This window comes from Pleuronectes platessa, chromosome 13, assembly GCF_947347685.1.
Source record: "Pleuronectes platessa chromosome 13, fPlePla1.1, whole genome shotgun sequence".
NCBI classification, from domain to species: domain Eukaryota; kingdom Metazoa; phylum Chordata; class Actinopteri; order Pleuronectiformes; family Pleuronectidae; genus Pleuronectes; species Pleuronectes platessa.
Genome location: NC_070638.1, coordinates 24762156 through 24778771, shown reverse-complemented (window position 1 = coordinate 24778771; position 16616 = coordinate 24762156). Strand labels below are relative to the sequence as shown.

Genomic DNA, 16616 nt, shown 5'->3' with positions numbered 1-16616 from the left:
CTTCCTGGTGTATAGTTTCTTGGCATGATGGCTTTTCTACAATGTTTATGACATTAAAAATAAAACATATGTAATGTAATATAACACAAGAATATGTTTAAGACCAAACTTAACTTGTGCTTCATGGTAGGGTAAAGTGAGACACTGTCCCATTTTACCCCACAGCATTTGTCCCACTTTACCCCGAAGCCACAATTTTAGAAAAACAACATCTCTTAGCAATTCAGGCTAATCTTCAGCTAGCATCAATCACATGGTTTTATATGTTGGAAGTTCACCAACATGTATGATATAAGTTTTTTACCTGATTCAATTTGTTTTGACAAAACAGTTGATTAAGTTCAAAGCAAGAAAATTTACTTTTACATGCAAAAAACACATTTTTGTGAAAAAACTACTACTACTACTAATACTAATACTTTCCACAGCACCTGCACCAACTTATCCCTCATTGCAAGGGGGGAATGGGAGGGGCTAGAAAACATAATGGTCAAATGACCACAAATGTGTTCTGTTGCCTAGATACAGGGGGTATATCACATTACCCGATGTCACACATTACCCCGCTCTCCCCTACAGTTAGAAATATACATGGAATATAAATGGAAATATAAATGGAATATGAACAGTATTACAGTTTTTCTCAGTTGTTAACACACAAATAGCGAAAATCCGGCACAATTTGCACAACCTTCACTTCATGTACCAATCACTCGACCAAATTTGGCACTACTTCACACTCCCTTATCTGCATTAGACTCTGACTTTCATTCTTTACACTCTGATGTCAATTACACATCACCTTGTTGTCAAAACACTACACACAATGTTCAGTTGTTGCACACAATTCTCAAGTAAAATCTCAAAGCATCAACCTACAACACACAAATACTCAAATCTCTAAACATTCAGGTCTGTTGAGAAATTTCACTGCATTTACACATCCGAACAGGAGACTGAAGATGTAGATATGGTTCGTGAGATCAATGCTATCACACTCAGACAAATAAAAACTAGGATCCTGGCTGACCATGCTACATTTAGAAACGTCCAGACCATCAGCCTCTCTACATTGGACCGTATTCTTCATAGGAATGCCATGTGGATGAAACAAGTGTTCAGGGTCCCATTTGAACGAAACACAGGCATGAAGGAGTTACGGCGAGAGTTTGTGCTTGTAAGTACCATACATTCAGCACTGACACATGCATGTATTGTACCTTTTCTACAGTGTCTCACTGTAGCCCACTGTGTTGACCTCTCTGTGTCCATACTGTAACTTGCATTCTCATGCTGTCTGTGTCAGCGGATCCAGGAACATGACACAGCTCATGTGATGTACCAGTACATCTTTATTGATGAGGTAGGATTCAACCTGGTGAAGAGGAGGCGACGGGGCAGAAACCTCATTGGCCAGCTGGCCATTGTTGAGGTCCCCGGCCAGTGTGGTGGGAACATCACACTGTGTGCTGCAATGAATCACCAAGGGATCTTGCACCGTCATGCCCACCTAGGGGCCTATAACGCTGCCCGTCTCCTCGTCTTCCTGGATGGCCTGCATGACCTGCTGGTACCACCTGGCCAGATAGATGACCCACAGCGGATTGATCACGTTGTCATCTGGGACAATGTGAGCTTCCACCGGGCTGCTCAATTGCGTGAGTGGTTCCAGGACCACCCACATTTTCCCGTTCTATACCTTCCATTTTATTCTCCTTTCCTGAATCCTATTGAGGAATTATTTTCAGCTTGGAGGTGGAAGGTATATGAACGGAACCCACAGGACTGGGTCCCACTGCTCCAGGCCTGTCAGCATTTTGTGTGTGAGGTTTTTAGTTTTCTGTGTGCAGTTTTGAGAAAGCCGTTATTGTTTTGAAAAACGTGTGTTAACAATTGTGAAAAACTGTAATTTTTGTGAGGGGGGGGTTGAGCAGGCCGGTTTACAGTACTGTACTGTTCTTTGTGTGTACCGAAATAAACCTTTTTATGCTGCATATTTGTGTGCTGTTTTATGTTTGACTATGAAAAAAGTAGGCCTACACTGAGACATTTTACAAAAGGAGAAATTGCTCATTCTCCAGAGTCATTGTCATTCATATGGTGTGTTCCATTTTGATGATTGTGTTTTCAATTTTGCACTTCAGTGTGCTGTAAATGCTTGGTAGTGTGCAAGCAAATGCTTAGTTGTGTATACTCAATGAATGGTATGTGTGTGTCATTTGAAAATATGGCTGTGTGTACCAAATGAAAACACGAGTTCCATTTTTTGAACAGTTAAGAGATTTGATGGCAAAGAGTCATCTTGCAAAGGGAGTGTCAGGTTTAGCATTTTGTGTGTGAGGTTTTCAGTTGTCTGTGTGCGGTTTTGAGAAAGCCGTTATTGTTTTGAAAAACGTGTGTTAACAATTGTGAAAAACTGTAAGAGGTAAGGTATAATATAAGAATGATGAATACACTAAGAGCAAGATAAATATATAAAATTATGAATACACTAGAGGTATTTCAGCAGGGTGACAGCCGCAGGGATGAAGCTGTTCCTGAACCTGCTGGTTCGGGAACGGAGGACCCTGTAGCGCTTCCCAGAAGGGAGGAGGGCAAACAGGCTGTGGCTGAGGTGTAAGCTGTCCTTGACGATGCTGCGCGCTCTCCGCAGACATCTTTTGCTCTGGGCAGCTGCAATGGTGGGGAGTGAGGAACCGTTGATGCGTTGGGCAGTTTTCACCAACCTCTGCAGTGATTTGCGGTCCGCAACTGAGCAGCTGCCATACCACACTGAGATGCAGTTGGTGAGGATGCTCTCGATGGTGCAGTGGTAGAAATTCACCAGAATCTGAGGAGACAGATGGGCCATCCTCAGGGCTGGTGACACGCTCGACCTCCGTCACGTTGATATGGATGGGGGTGTGTGTGCCGCCTTTCTTCCTGTAGTCCACGATGAGCTCTTTGGTCTTCTTGGTGTTGAGAGCCAGGTTGTTGTCAGTGCACCACGCCGCCAGGTGCTGGACCTCTTCTCTGTAGGCCGACTCATCGTTGTTGCTGATGAGGCCAATCCACGTAGTATTGTATGCAAATTTGACAAAAGTATTAGTTACATGTACAGGTATGCAGTCAGACGTGAATAGTGAGTAGAGGAGAGGACTTAGCACACACCCCTGTGGCACGCCGGTGTTCAGGATGAGGGTTGAGGAGGTGTGGTTCTCTAACCTAACAGACTTGGGTCTGTTGGATAGGGAAGAGTTGATGCCGAGGGAAGAGTTGATGCCTAGGTCGCCAAGTTTTGTGATCAGTTTGGAGGGGATGATCGTGTTGAAAGCTGAACGGAAGTCTATGAACAGCATTATTACAAAAGAGTTGTTATTGTCCAGGTGAGAAAGTGCGGAGTGTAGTGCCGTGGAGATGGCATCCTCCGTACTCCTGTTCTGGCGGTAGGCGAATTGGAAGGGGTCCAGTGTGGGTGGTAAACAGGTTTTGAGGTGAGCCAGGACCATCCTCTCGAAGCACTTCATTAATGGTGGGGGTGAGTGCAACAGGGCGGAAGTCATTGAGGCTCGCTGCAGTGGAGTGTTTAGGCACCGGCACGATGGAGGTGGTTTTAAAGCAGGTGGGGGCAGCTCCTTGGGCCAGTGACAGGTTGAATATGTCAGTCAAGATCTCAGCTAGCTGCCCAGCACAGGCCCTGAGCACGCGTCCGGGGATGCCATCAGGGCCAGCAGCCTTACGTGCATTGATCTTGCTCAGTGCAGCACACACGTCGATGGAGGAGAGTGTGAGGGGCTGGTGGTCTTTAGTGAGCACAGCCTTGATGGTCGCCTCCTGGTTGTCCCTGTCGAAGCGAGCATAAAAGCTGTTAAACTCATCAGGGATGGAGGCATTGCTGTTTTGGGGGTGATGTTGGTGGGTTTGTAGTCAGTTAAAGCCTGGATGCCTTGCCACATACGTCTGGGGTCGGAGTTGTTCTTGAAGTGCTCCTCAATCCTTAGCGTGTGGCAGTGCTTGGCCTTCTTGATGCCCCTCTTCAGGTCAGCCCTGGATGAACTGTAGGCCAGAGCATCAATCAATCAATCAATCAATCAATCACATTTTATTTGTATAGCCCATATTCACAAATTACAATTCGTCTCATAGGGCTTTAACAGGGTGTGACATCATCTGTCCTTAACCCTCAGCAAGAGTAAGGAAAAACTACTAAAAACCCTTTTAACAGGGTAAAAATACATAGAAACCTCACAGAGAGCCACAAGTGAGGGATCCCTCTCCCAGGACGGACAGAAGTGCAATAGATGCCAAGTGCAGGAAAACATCATCAAGATTAAAGTCTCTAGCAGCATTTGATGAGGGTAAACATCCCGAAGGACAACCCCAACATGACATGCCAAGCAGTCCCGCTGCGATCACAGTCCATGGTCAGCAACCAGCAGGACCACGATCCACCATCCAGACCAGAACGCCACTCCAGTCCTCAGTCACCGTCCACTGCCACCCACCACGAGCCGCCGCCGCGGTCCTGGTCCAATGCCCGTACCTGATGCCAAAGCGACACAGGGTCCGCCACCACCACCACTATCAGCCCACACAACACAGAATCCGCCACACTGGGTCCATCACCACGACCCCCGGTGCGCGATCAACAAACCGCAATCCATGGTGCGGCCACAGAGGCCCTGGATCTGCGGGTGATAAAGCAAAGGGATTCCGGGGAAGGGGGATAGGGATGGAGAAGAGGAAGGAGAAGCTGGGAAAAGAAGCTCTGTGTGTCATGTGTCATAAAATAGAACAAGTAACGTTCTGCCGCACTAATTAGCTCTAACTATAAGCTTTATCAAAAAGGAAGGTTTTGAGCCTACTCTTAAACGAACAGATGGTGTCTGCCTCCCGAACTGAAAGTGGTAGTTTATTCCACAGCAGAGGAGCTTGATGGCTAAAAGCTCTGGCTCCTACTCTACTTTTAGAGACTTTAGGGACGACAAGTAGGCCTAAATTCTGGGAGCGGAGTGCTCTAGTGGGTACTAACAGCTCTTTAAGGTAAAAAGACGCTGTATTATTAAGGGCCTTGAAGGTGAGGAGGAGAATTTTAAATTCTATTCTAGATTTAACTGGAAGCCAGTGTAGCGATGCTAATACTGGAGAAATGTGCTCTCTTCTCTTTGTTCTCGTCAGGACACGTGCTGCGGCATTTTGGACAAGCTGTAGAGTCTTTAACGACTTACTGCTGGAGCCTGATAGTAATGAATTACAATAGTCCAGTCTCGATGTAACAAAGGCATGGACTAGTTTTTCTGCATCTTTTTGCGAAAGGACATGTCTGATTTTTGAGATATTACGCAAGTGGAAAAAGGCGGTTCTAGAAATTTGTTTTAAGTGACTATTAAAGGATAAATCAGAATCGAAGATCACTCCCAAGTTCCTGACTGTTTTGTTGGAAGCAAGGGCAATGTCGTCAGATCACCTGATCTGAAAGCGGTGTCTCGTGCCTTCAGCAGTAGACGAACCTCTCTGTTCATCCATGGCTTCTGGTTAGGGAATGTAGTAATTTGTTTGAGGGTGGTGACACTGTTGATGTTGGTGTTGATGTGGTCCAGAACGGAAGAGGCATATGAGTCGATCTCCATGTGGGAGTCCAGTTTGGCCTGAACGGCAAACGCCCTCCAGTCTGTGTGTTCGAAAAGGAGCTGGAGTTCAGTGTCTGCTCCCTCTGGCCACACTTTAACTATCCTCACTGTGGGTTTCACACGTTTGATGAGTGGTGTGTATTTGGGAGTAGAAACAAGGAGAGGTGGTCAGACTGTCCTAGATGGGGGAGGGGGACGGCTTTTTAAGCACCAGCCATGCTGGTGTAAACATGGTCCAAAGTCTTGACTCCTCTCGTTGCACAGGAGACATGTTGGTGGAATTTGGGGAGTACAGTCTTCCGGCTGGAGTGGTTGAAGTCACCCGCAACAATAAAGGCTGCCTCTGGGTGTGAAGCCTGTCGTTTGCTAATGGCAGCATGCAGTTCTTTCATTGCCAGCTTAGCATTAGCATCGGGGGGATGTAGGCTGCAGTCACAACAGTTGATGTAAACTCTCTGGGCTGATAAAACGGTCTGCACTTAACCATGAGATATTTCAGGTTAGGAGAGCAGTGACTCTCAATGATGACAGTGTCCATGCACCAAGCTTTGTTCACATAGATGCACAGTCCCCCACCTCTGGTCTTACCGGAGTCATCAGCTGTTCTGTCCGCCCCAAGGAGGTAGTGCCCCGTTAGCTCGACGGCGCTATCGGGAACGCTGCTGTTGAGCCATGTTTCTGTGAAAATCATGATGTTGCAGTCCATAATCCATTTGTGTGTGGTGATCCACAGCCGCAGCTCATCCATTTTGTTTGCCAGAGACCGAACATTGGTGCGGAAAAGGCTCGGTAGAGATAGCCGGTGAGGAGTTAGCTTTAGCTTAGCCCTTAGCCCACCTCTCTTCCCCTGTCTTTGTTTACGATCTCAACGCCGCCTGTGAGCACTTCCTGTCGGCGACGCCGGGTTGGTAGCCTCGGTAGCTCTGACGATCTCGGGAATGAGCCTTGGACCATCGAAAAAGTGGTTAGATGAACAAGATTCGATGTCTAAAAGATCCTGTCGGCTGTAGACAGTATTCGCAAGACTGTTCTGAGTGAACAGACTTGAAACGAGTAGGCAGATAATAACTATTTTGCTAAATCTGGAGAGACGCTGAGCCTCGCGTTGTGCACGCGCCGCCATCTTGGTAATTTTGTCCCCTCTTCCCCCAAATCAAAATTTTCTGGAGTCGCAAAGCATATTTGATAACGGAGCTTATAATGTTGTATATACCGTTGTACTATCTATCTATATATATATGTATAAATTGTATGTAATTTGTTGCATTTATGAAATTATAACACAATAATAAAGAAAACTGTTGACATTTTATTGCTATTTTTACCTGTTATAACAAAAGAAAACACCAAACTCTTATGAAAAGGAGAAAAAATACACAGGCAAGTGTAGGCCTACTCTGAACATTTTTTAACACATAACTATGCAGGACTATTTGAGTCCTCCCCACATTTGTGGGAAATCTATGAAATAAGAACATATAGCTGCAACCTAATAGCTTGAAAGATATATTTTAGTTGTTACGGTTTGGTGGAGGAGATGGACCCAGGATGCAGAGGTTATAAAAAAAACGGGATTTAATATACAAAAAAAAAAACATTAACACTCACAGGTAAACTCTGGTGACAAGGCGCACAGAGAACAAGGAAGCAGGAGAAGCTGGTCGAGACAGCATGAATAAACAAACCTAAAGAAGACTACGTGTAGAACGAGTAGCACAACAACGAGTAGAAAATAACGAGTACGAACCGACAGGGGACAAAGGGAAACACAGAGGCTTAAATACAAAGGAAAGGAAGGGGCAATTACGCACAGGTGAAACACATGAGGACTGGGAAGACAATCACCGAAAGGAAGTGACACACCCGAGAAGCTGGAAACACACAAGGAAGGAGAGACTACAAAATAAAACAGGAAACAGAACACAAGGAGAAACAGAGTGCACACATGAAAACAGAGATCCAGCAGTTAACAGAAAACACTACAAGTTGACGATATATGAAAACAAAAAGTGAGAGCATGTCAGACTGGAGACGGACACAGAAACTGAAGCTCGGTACAAACAAACTGCAGCTTCTGCTCTGATCAAGAAGATGCGGCGCTGATCTCTGAGCAGCTGCGACCAGAGAAACTCTGTGTTTTAACTGTTTCCACTGAAAAGAACCAGCAGGTAAGTCACTGACCGGCAGTGGTGGGAAGTATAAAAAAGTAGAAATACTTCGTTATACTTCGTTACTGTACTTAAGTAGATTTTTCACATATCTGTCCTTTACGTGAGTATTTCTTTTTCTGACGACTTTTTACTTTTACTCGCTACATTCGAACACAAATATCTGTACCTTCTACTTCTTACATTCTCAAATCTGGCTTGTTACTTGAGCAGCGGAGGTTGGCGAAACGCGCGCCTCTACGCACGGCGCACCTCTCTCTCGCTCACTCGCGTGCCCGCTGCAGGTCCGGCGGCGTGTTTGCCGTCAAGGGGGCTGCGCGAGACCGGAGGTTGGTCGGGCTGTCTTGGTCGACCAGGGTCGAAAAGGCTGTACCGGTAATGATCCCTCCTCAGGTTCACCTTCAGTAACTTTGTTAAAAGTTATATTTCCTCTAGAAACTAGATCATATTGCTCTCAGCGCTCCGCCAGGGCCGTGACCGACTCTGGCGGAGCCGATCCGAGGACCTCACTAAACCATCCACTGGGTAGTAGCGATATGTACAAAGGGCAGGGACGTGATCAACAGATGCACATTCCCCATCAATATATTCCTGTACTCATGCAGGAGCTCGGTTCGGTCTTAATTATTCGGTCTGAAATTTGGCAGCAAAACTAGACTGTGTCCAGTGATTTTTTTCCTTCTCTGTACCTGCACTGTGCAGGCTGTTAACAAAAGAGAAACCATCTTATTTTGTGTGCCTAGTTTCCCTTTGCTGAGTTATCAGGGGAATTGTGTATCATCCCTGCTACTGATGAAAGGTCCATGTTAAGTGATATTTACAGAATTTTTTTAGTGGTTATACTGTGGTCTATTATTGTTCTGATAGACACAAGAGGCACTTCTTTATTCTGTTGTGTTGATTCTTTGTTTTCCCAGTAGTTCAGATTTGAACCTCAGCATCTGGGGTATGCATTTTTTATTTTGGTACATGTACTTTTACTCAAGTATGGCTTTCAAGTACTTTATACACCACTGCTGACCGGCTGCTTTACGTGACGATATCTGATCTCACTGCGTGTGTCTCTCTGAGCATGTGAGCGGGGGCGGGGGGCGAAGCCCCGGGTCCACAGCACACAAACTCGCCCGCTCCTGGTATTTCATGATGGCCTGATACGATGATGATTTAATGATGAATGTGAGTGAAAGTGACGTTCACGTTTATTATATGAAAACTGATTCATTAAGTTCACCGACATGCACAACAGTGTACAGGGAGCCGGAAGAGCCGTTGAAGAGGAACATGAGCTATTGTCACCCCAAGTCTGAAGAAGTCTCCGACAGCTTCCCCATAAATCTCCCTGTACTTGCTTCACCCTTTCTAACAGCACATCAATGAAAGGCTAAAATTGCTGTCACTTTCTATATGTTAAATGTAGGTGTTTGCATCCTATTGGATAGTTCATCCCAAGTAAGAAAAGAGTTGGAGTTTGGTGCTTCTCTCTCTGAGGCAACTGAATTGGGTAAGAAAGTCCTTCAACGTAGACACTACAATGTACTGTTGGTTGGCCCCTAATCTATAACCTGACCTTGGGTATTGCTGGAAGATAAAGGAGTATGGATCTAGACAGGATCTATTCTCTGTTCAGCAGAGAAATGACAAAATGACAAAAGCTGTACAATACAATGGATAAAACCAGTGGAGTTTCTATATTAGGGGCACGGGGGGCACTGCCCCACCAGATCCAGATGGCGCTGTTGTGCAGAAAGCTCAATACATCTGTACTTTGTGACAAAATATATTTTATTTAATTTTATATGCAAAGTAGCGTGAATGTGTGTGTGAATAGCTTGACTCACAAGCATTATAGTCTTGTTTTGGAGTAATTAGATTCATGTGTGTTTCTGTCTGTGTGCTTGCCCTATGAAATGCTGCTCCGCTGTCCCTCTCTGCTCTTTGGGGCAACGGCCCAAGCTCAAGACTGTTGTCATGGAAACACCAATGAGCATGAACCACACAGGCCAAAGTTAACATTGGGAGATGGGGCACTTTCAGTTTATAAAAGAGGGATGTCGAAGGCAAACATCTCTCTGCCAATTTGACTAAGAGCTCTGCAGCAACCAATTAGTCCTGCTTATTTTTAAGATGTTATTCAGAGAATATATGATAACATAATAATCATAACAAGGACAACAGAACAATTCTTGAGTCAAAACAATCCGATTACATGAACCTAAATGTTAATCAAAGAGGCAAATTGTAATCATAACAGCAGGATTTCTTCTGTCTTCTTCCATCGTCAGAGCGAGCAAGTGAGTTTGAAAACCACCAGGGTTGCCCTTTGTTAATTATCCTCTTTTCTTCTCAGCTCCAGAAAGATCATCAACGATAAGTACTCATTATTTATTAAGTCCAGTGATACATAAAGGGAACTACTACGTATATTGAAAGATACATATATATCAACATACATCAACTTTCACACCTTCAGTCAGCTCATAACATTGTCATTTTCTGTTATTTTGTTTTTCATGTACTAATTCTCATGTAATTTCAGAATTCCGCCACTTCCCCCGAAATCAGCCACTCCCGACGGATCTCATTACCTGCTCCACCCCCAGACTCACCTGCTTTCCATCAGTCATCAGTCACCTAGTGTATTTATACCGGCCCATTTCCTGTGTTCTTTGCCAGATCGTCTAGTGAGTTTGTTCCTAGCTTTCCAGCGTTATCCCTTGTTTCACTCTTCTGCCTGATCTCTGCTCTGACCTGCCTTCTGGACCCTGGACTCCCTTTTGCCTGCCGGATTTGTTTGATATCTCTGACTGTCTGCCTGGCTTTTGAACCCTGATCATTCCATTAAACCAGAACTCTTGTTATTCCCTACAACTGCTCAGGTGTCTTGCTTTTGGGTTCACGTTTGCCATTTTGCGCATTCTGACATCAATATTTCAAACCCAAAATCACATTCAAACCTTTATTATTCAGTTCCATTTGAATAGCACCAAATATTACCTCTAATTCAGGAATGTGGACCCTTTTTTTTCATTAAGAGCCATTCAAATGTTTATAACATCCATTGAGGGCTTTACTAAGTATATGTTTATTATATTAATCAATTACAATTCACAAGGTCTTGATGGAATTTGATTAAATATATATTCAGTTAAGGATACATCATTGTACAATCAAAATTTTGCTTGAATATGTGTAACTGTTGTAATAGACAAATTAACTAAGTATGGTTAACAAAGTATTTTGTATTTGGAAAGTAAGTTTCTGCAGCCTTGTCAAGATACTTTTATGACTTGTATTTACATACACCAAATGTTTTATGACTTGAGTTGTTTTATGGTCTGAACTGTTTGTGAATACAGTGAGACCTTTTGCGACTTAACTACCCATCAAAAGAAGGAGTGTATGTCTTCTTATCACCTAAGGAAACACATGTGAATCAGCTGCTAATGTTTAGATTCGTCTCCTTCCCCACTAATGGAACCAGTCTGGATTGGTTCAGAGAGACAGCCCTAAGTCCTCCTATATAAGATCTTTGTTTTTGACTGTTCTGCATCATCACTCTGAGATCCTTGTGACTCCCTGTGTTGATCTTTTCTGCAGAAAGCCCCTTAATAAAAACACGTAGATAACTTAGCTGTTTCCAGCCTCTTGTATCTCTAGATTTCCGTCAGACTGTGCAAGGAAACCTCTAACTTGGAGCATTATGAATCAATATTATAGTAGGCCTATATAATGTCCCAGGAATTATTGCTATAAATTATATTATTGTCATATCTTTAAACTCATTTTAAACCACTGACAAGATTCTCTGGCCCTGTTGACAAAAAATTGCTTTTGAATAAATATTAACATTTGCAACAGGATATATGTTACCAGTGAAGAAAACGTTGATGGGATGTTTAGAGTTAGTATTCCAGCTTTCCTCTATTGTGTGTGTGTGTGTCTGTGTGTTTGTGTATGTTTATGAATTGCCTCGTGTGTCTGATGAAATATCCTTGTATTCCCAACCCCTGCTCTAATTGAATTGATAAAATCCAAACACATATATTTTATAATTACAATTACCAACTGACCAAGAGCTTTAGACCCTCGAATCCTTGGGATATTAACAGTTTAATAATCAAATAGGAACATGACAAGTTCAAAAATAAAGTGAATTTGGAATGTCTTAATTATCTAAGGAGTTAAAGCAACAGAGGCACACTTATAAGACCCAAAAATTCACTGTCTGATTATAGAAATCAGACTTGTAACTGAAATTATGGAAAGCATTAGGGATTTATCTACAGATAGAAACAAAAATGGATGGCCCCACCTACAGGGGTGAAGTCATGCAGGAATTTCTCTATCGTCTTCTCAGGAAGATCAATTCAATTTTACTGTTTGCTACTCAAACAGACAAGCATCAAAATAACAAACAAACAAAATACACAGGCAAGTGTCGGCCTACTTTGAAATAAATTAAACACAGAACTTTGTAGGGCTATTTGATTTCTCCCCATATTTGTGAAAAATTTATGAAATAAGAAGTACCCTATTTTGAAATAAATAAAAACTTATAGCTGCAGCCTAATAGCTTAAAACTATATAATTTAGTTGGCGAAATATTAAAACAAAAAGCGAGAGCAGGTCAGACTGGAGGTGAACACAGATACTGAAGCTCTATGTTTTCACTGTTTCCATAGATAAGAAGCAGTCAGTCACTGAGCGGCTGCTTCATGTGACCGAGCTCTGATCTCACATTCAGATTTTTAAAACCGAACAAAATTTTCGCTTTATAAATCACAGTCCACCTGGAAACGTTTGTACGTAGATCTGCCTCTAAATCTGCCCTCCACACGCCCACTTTCAACCATAAATGGTCAATGCAAATTCTGCAATTCTGCTTCAGCCTTAGGGCTGTTCTGGTTTTAACACCACTTGGAACGGGCCTTTCCACCTATACGAGATAGAGACCCTTTTCCAGATATGATTAGTACACAATCTCCTACATGAAGGGGATGAATGTGTTCACTGACAGCTGTAAATGAGAGCAGACTTTTTATCTAGTTTTTAACCAGTTTTAGGCCACATTTTTACGAACCACTTTTAGATCCTGGTCTTTTTAACCAAACATTTGAACTGGATTAAGGATTATATTAAAGTTATTTTAAGAACTGGTCTTCCCAATTGGAAGCTCTCACGGAAGAGCGAGAACTTATGTCCGAGAACACCTTTAAAAAAATGTATTCATTTACCGATCATGGGATTACTTTTGTCTTATCGTTTTAAGTTTACCATTTAAAGATTGTGTTTTTTGAGTTATGCCTGGAATAAATAGAACTATAGGGGCTCTGTGTTTGGACTGCAAACGCTAGTACTCACAGTTAAGGGAAGACATCTACCCCTAAAATCTGAACAACGGAAAAAAGGATATGTTGATTGAAGGCCTTGTTTCCCTTAGCTGCTGCCCAGTCAAAGCACATTGCATCGATGCAATCCATAAGTCTTGCTGTCTAGGCGCCCGATCGCCCTCATTCCTTGTGTCCCGGATGGTCTAGGCGTCTGCAGCCACCCTTCCTTGTCTGGCCTCGATGGACACTGGCATTGTGCCAGCTCGCCCAAAGGATCCAGCAGCCGCGGTAGCTGATCTACAGTGCCTTGCATAAGTATTCACCCCCCTTGGACTTTTTCCCATTATGTACTGTTACTAACTGGAATTCAAATAGACTTAAATAAACTTTTTGCCGTTTGATCAACAAAACATGCATAGTACTTTGGAGGTGCAAAATACATTTTATTGTGACACAAACAATAATGAGAACAAAAAAGTTGACATCTGTTGGGTGCATAAGTATTCACCCCCCTGTGTCAATACTTGGTAGAACCCCCTTTCGCTGCAATTACAGCTGCAAGTCTTTTGGGGTATGTCTCTACCAGCTTTGCACATCTAGAGATGGAAAGGTTTGTCCATTCTTCTTGGCAAAAAAGATGAAGCTCAGTCAGATTGGATGGAGACCGTCTGTGAACCGCAATCTTCAAGTCTTGCCATAGATTCTCTATTGGATTGAGGTCTGGGCTTTGACTGGGCCATTTTAAGACATTAACATTCTTTAATCCAAACCATTCCTTTGTAGCTCTGGCTGTATGTTTAGGGTCATTGTCCTGCTGGAAGATGAACCTCCGCCCCAGTCTCAAGTCTTTTGCAGACTGCATCAGATTTTCTTCAAGGATTTCCCTGTATTTGGCTCCATCCATCTTTCCCTCTATTCTGACCAGTTTCCCTGTACCTGCTGAAGAGAAGCATCCCCACAGCATGATGCTACCACCACCATGTTTCACTGTTGGGATGGTGTGCTCAGGGTGATGGGCAGTGTTGGGTTTTCGCCACACATAGCGTTTTGCATTGAGGCCAAAAAGTTCAATTTTGGTCTCATCTGACCAGAGCACCTTCTTCCACATGTTTGCTGTGTCTCCCACATGGCTTCTGGCAAACTCCAAACGGGATTTTTTATGGATCCCTTTCAACAATGGCTTTCTTCTTGCCACTCTTCCATAAAGGCCAGATTTGTGGAGTACACGACTAATAGTTGTCCTGTGGACAGATTCTCCCACCTCAGCTGTGGATCTCTGCAACTCCTCCAGAGTAACCATGGGCCTCCTGGTTGCTTCTCTGATTCATTTTCTCCTTGTCCGACTCTTCAGTTTGGGTGGACGGCCTCCTCTTGGTAGGTTTGCGGTTGTGCCATATTCTTTCCATTTTCTTATGATGGATTTTATGGTGCTCAGAGAGATGTTCAAAGCTCTGGATATTTTTTTATAACCTAACCCTGCTTCATATTTCTCCACAACTTTATCCCTGACCTGTTTGGTGAGCTCCTTGGTCTTCATGATGCTGTTTGTTCAGTAATGATCTCCAACAAACTCTGAGTCCGTCACAGAACAGGTGTATTTATACTGAGATTAAATTGCAGACAGGTGGACCCTATTTACTAATTATGTGACTTGCAAATGTGACTTGTGAATGCAATTGGTCGCACCAGATCTTTGTTAGGGGTTTCACAGTAAAGGGGGTGAATACATATGCACTCAACACTTTTCAGATTTTTATTTGTAAATAATTGTGAAATCCATGTAATATTTCCCCCCACTTCCAAATGATGCACTATTTTGAGTTGGTCCATTACATAAACTCATGATGAAATACATTTTAATCTGTGGGTATACCATGACAAAATGTAGAAAAGTCCAAAGGGGGTGAATACTTATGCAAGGCACTGTATATGAGAGCTGGGTGCAAGGGGTTCACAGCCTCCTTTAACCCTCTCCAAATGCTACTCGCTCCTGGCAGACGAGCCTCCCGCCATCCTGGCAATGCCTCCTCAGTCCCGGCTCCTATGGCTTCTCCCCTCGCCGCTGCTTCTTCTCCACCTGTGGCTAGGGCCGATCGGGCACCCGTCATTCTGAATAAACCCGTTCATCTACTGCCATCACTCCCCACCTCCATTAAAAGAATCATGTTGGAAAAAACGACACAACCCAACAAGAATCCGAGTGCACTAAAAAAACTGTGAAAAGTCTGTCTTTTTATCAGGTCCTATCCCCTTTTTCAATCGCGGAGCTGGCCATTTGAGCAAACTGCTCAGCCTCCACACCTGGAGTTTCTTCAGGAAAGTAATGTATAAGAAAACTTTCAGTCGGGGTTTAGAGCTAATCACAGAGACAGGCTCGGCAAACGTCACTAATGACCTTCTAATAGCTTCAGATCAGAGATTTGTGTCTTTCCTCGTTCTGTTAGATCTTAGTGCAGCATTCAACACAATTGATCATCACATTTTATTCAAGAGACTGGAACAGTTAATTAACATTAAAGGAACCGCCCTAAACTGGTTTAAATCCTACTTTTCAGATCAATTCAGATTTGTGAAGATTAATGATGAGTCATCTGTGCGCACCAAAGTTAACCACAGTGTTCCTCAGGGTGCTGTGCTAGGCCCAATTTTATTCTCATTATATATGCTTCCACAAGGAAACATTATCAGGACACATTCAGTTATAGTCAATAAAACCCGAACAGTGTAATCAATTAACTAAACTTCAAGCAATTTTCTCTTATTAAACTCAGAAAAAAAAAGAGGTTCTAATACTTGGCCCTAAACACATGGTAAAGGTTCTTAAGACAACATTGCCCCAAAAACAGTAAAATATTCTGGAGTGTCTTCGCTACCGATTTCTCCTTTAATTCCCATTAAAAACAAATTTCTAAGGCCGTCTTCTTTCCTATCTTATATGTCCTACAGTGCCTTGCATAAGTATTCACCCCCTTTGGACTTTTCTACATTTTGTCATGGTATAACCACAGATTAAAATTTATTTCATCGTGAGTTTATGTAATGGACCAACACAAAATAGTGCATCATTTGGAAGTGGGGGGAAATATTACATGGATTTCACAATTATTTACAAATAAAAATCTGAAAAGTGTTGAGTGCATATGTATTCACCCCCTTTACTGTGAAACCCCTAACAAAGATCTGGTGCGACCAATTGCATTCACAAGTCACATTTGCAAGTCACATAATTAGTAAATAGGGTCCACCTGTCTGCAATTTAATCTCAGTATAAATACACCTGTTCTGTGACAGACTCAGAGTTAGTTGGAGATCATTACTGAACAAACAGCATCATGAAGACCAAGGAGCTCACCAAACAGGTCAGGGATAAAGTTGTGGAGAAATATGAAGCAGGGTTAGGTTATAAAAAAGTATCCAGAGCTTTGAACATCTCTCTGAGCACCATAAAATCCATCATAAGAAAATGGAAAGAATATGGCACAACCGCAAACCTACCAAGAGGAGGCCGT

General features: G+C 43.0%; 1 pseudogene; it reads right to left on the bottom strand.

Annotated features, from left to right (window-relative positions):
- Positions 1-4750: 4750 nt before the first annotated feature.
- The window catches only part of LOC128455258 (uncharacterized), a 35880-nt pseudogene continuing 24014 nt past the window's right edge, over positions 4751-16616 (bottom strand).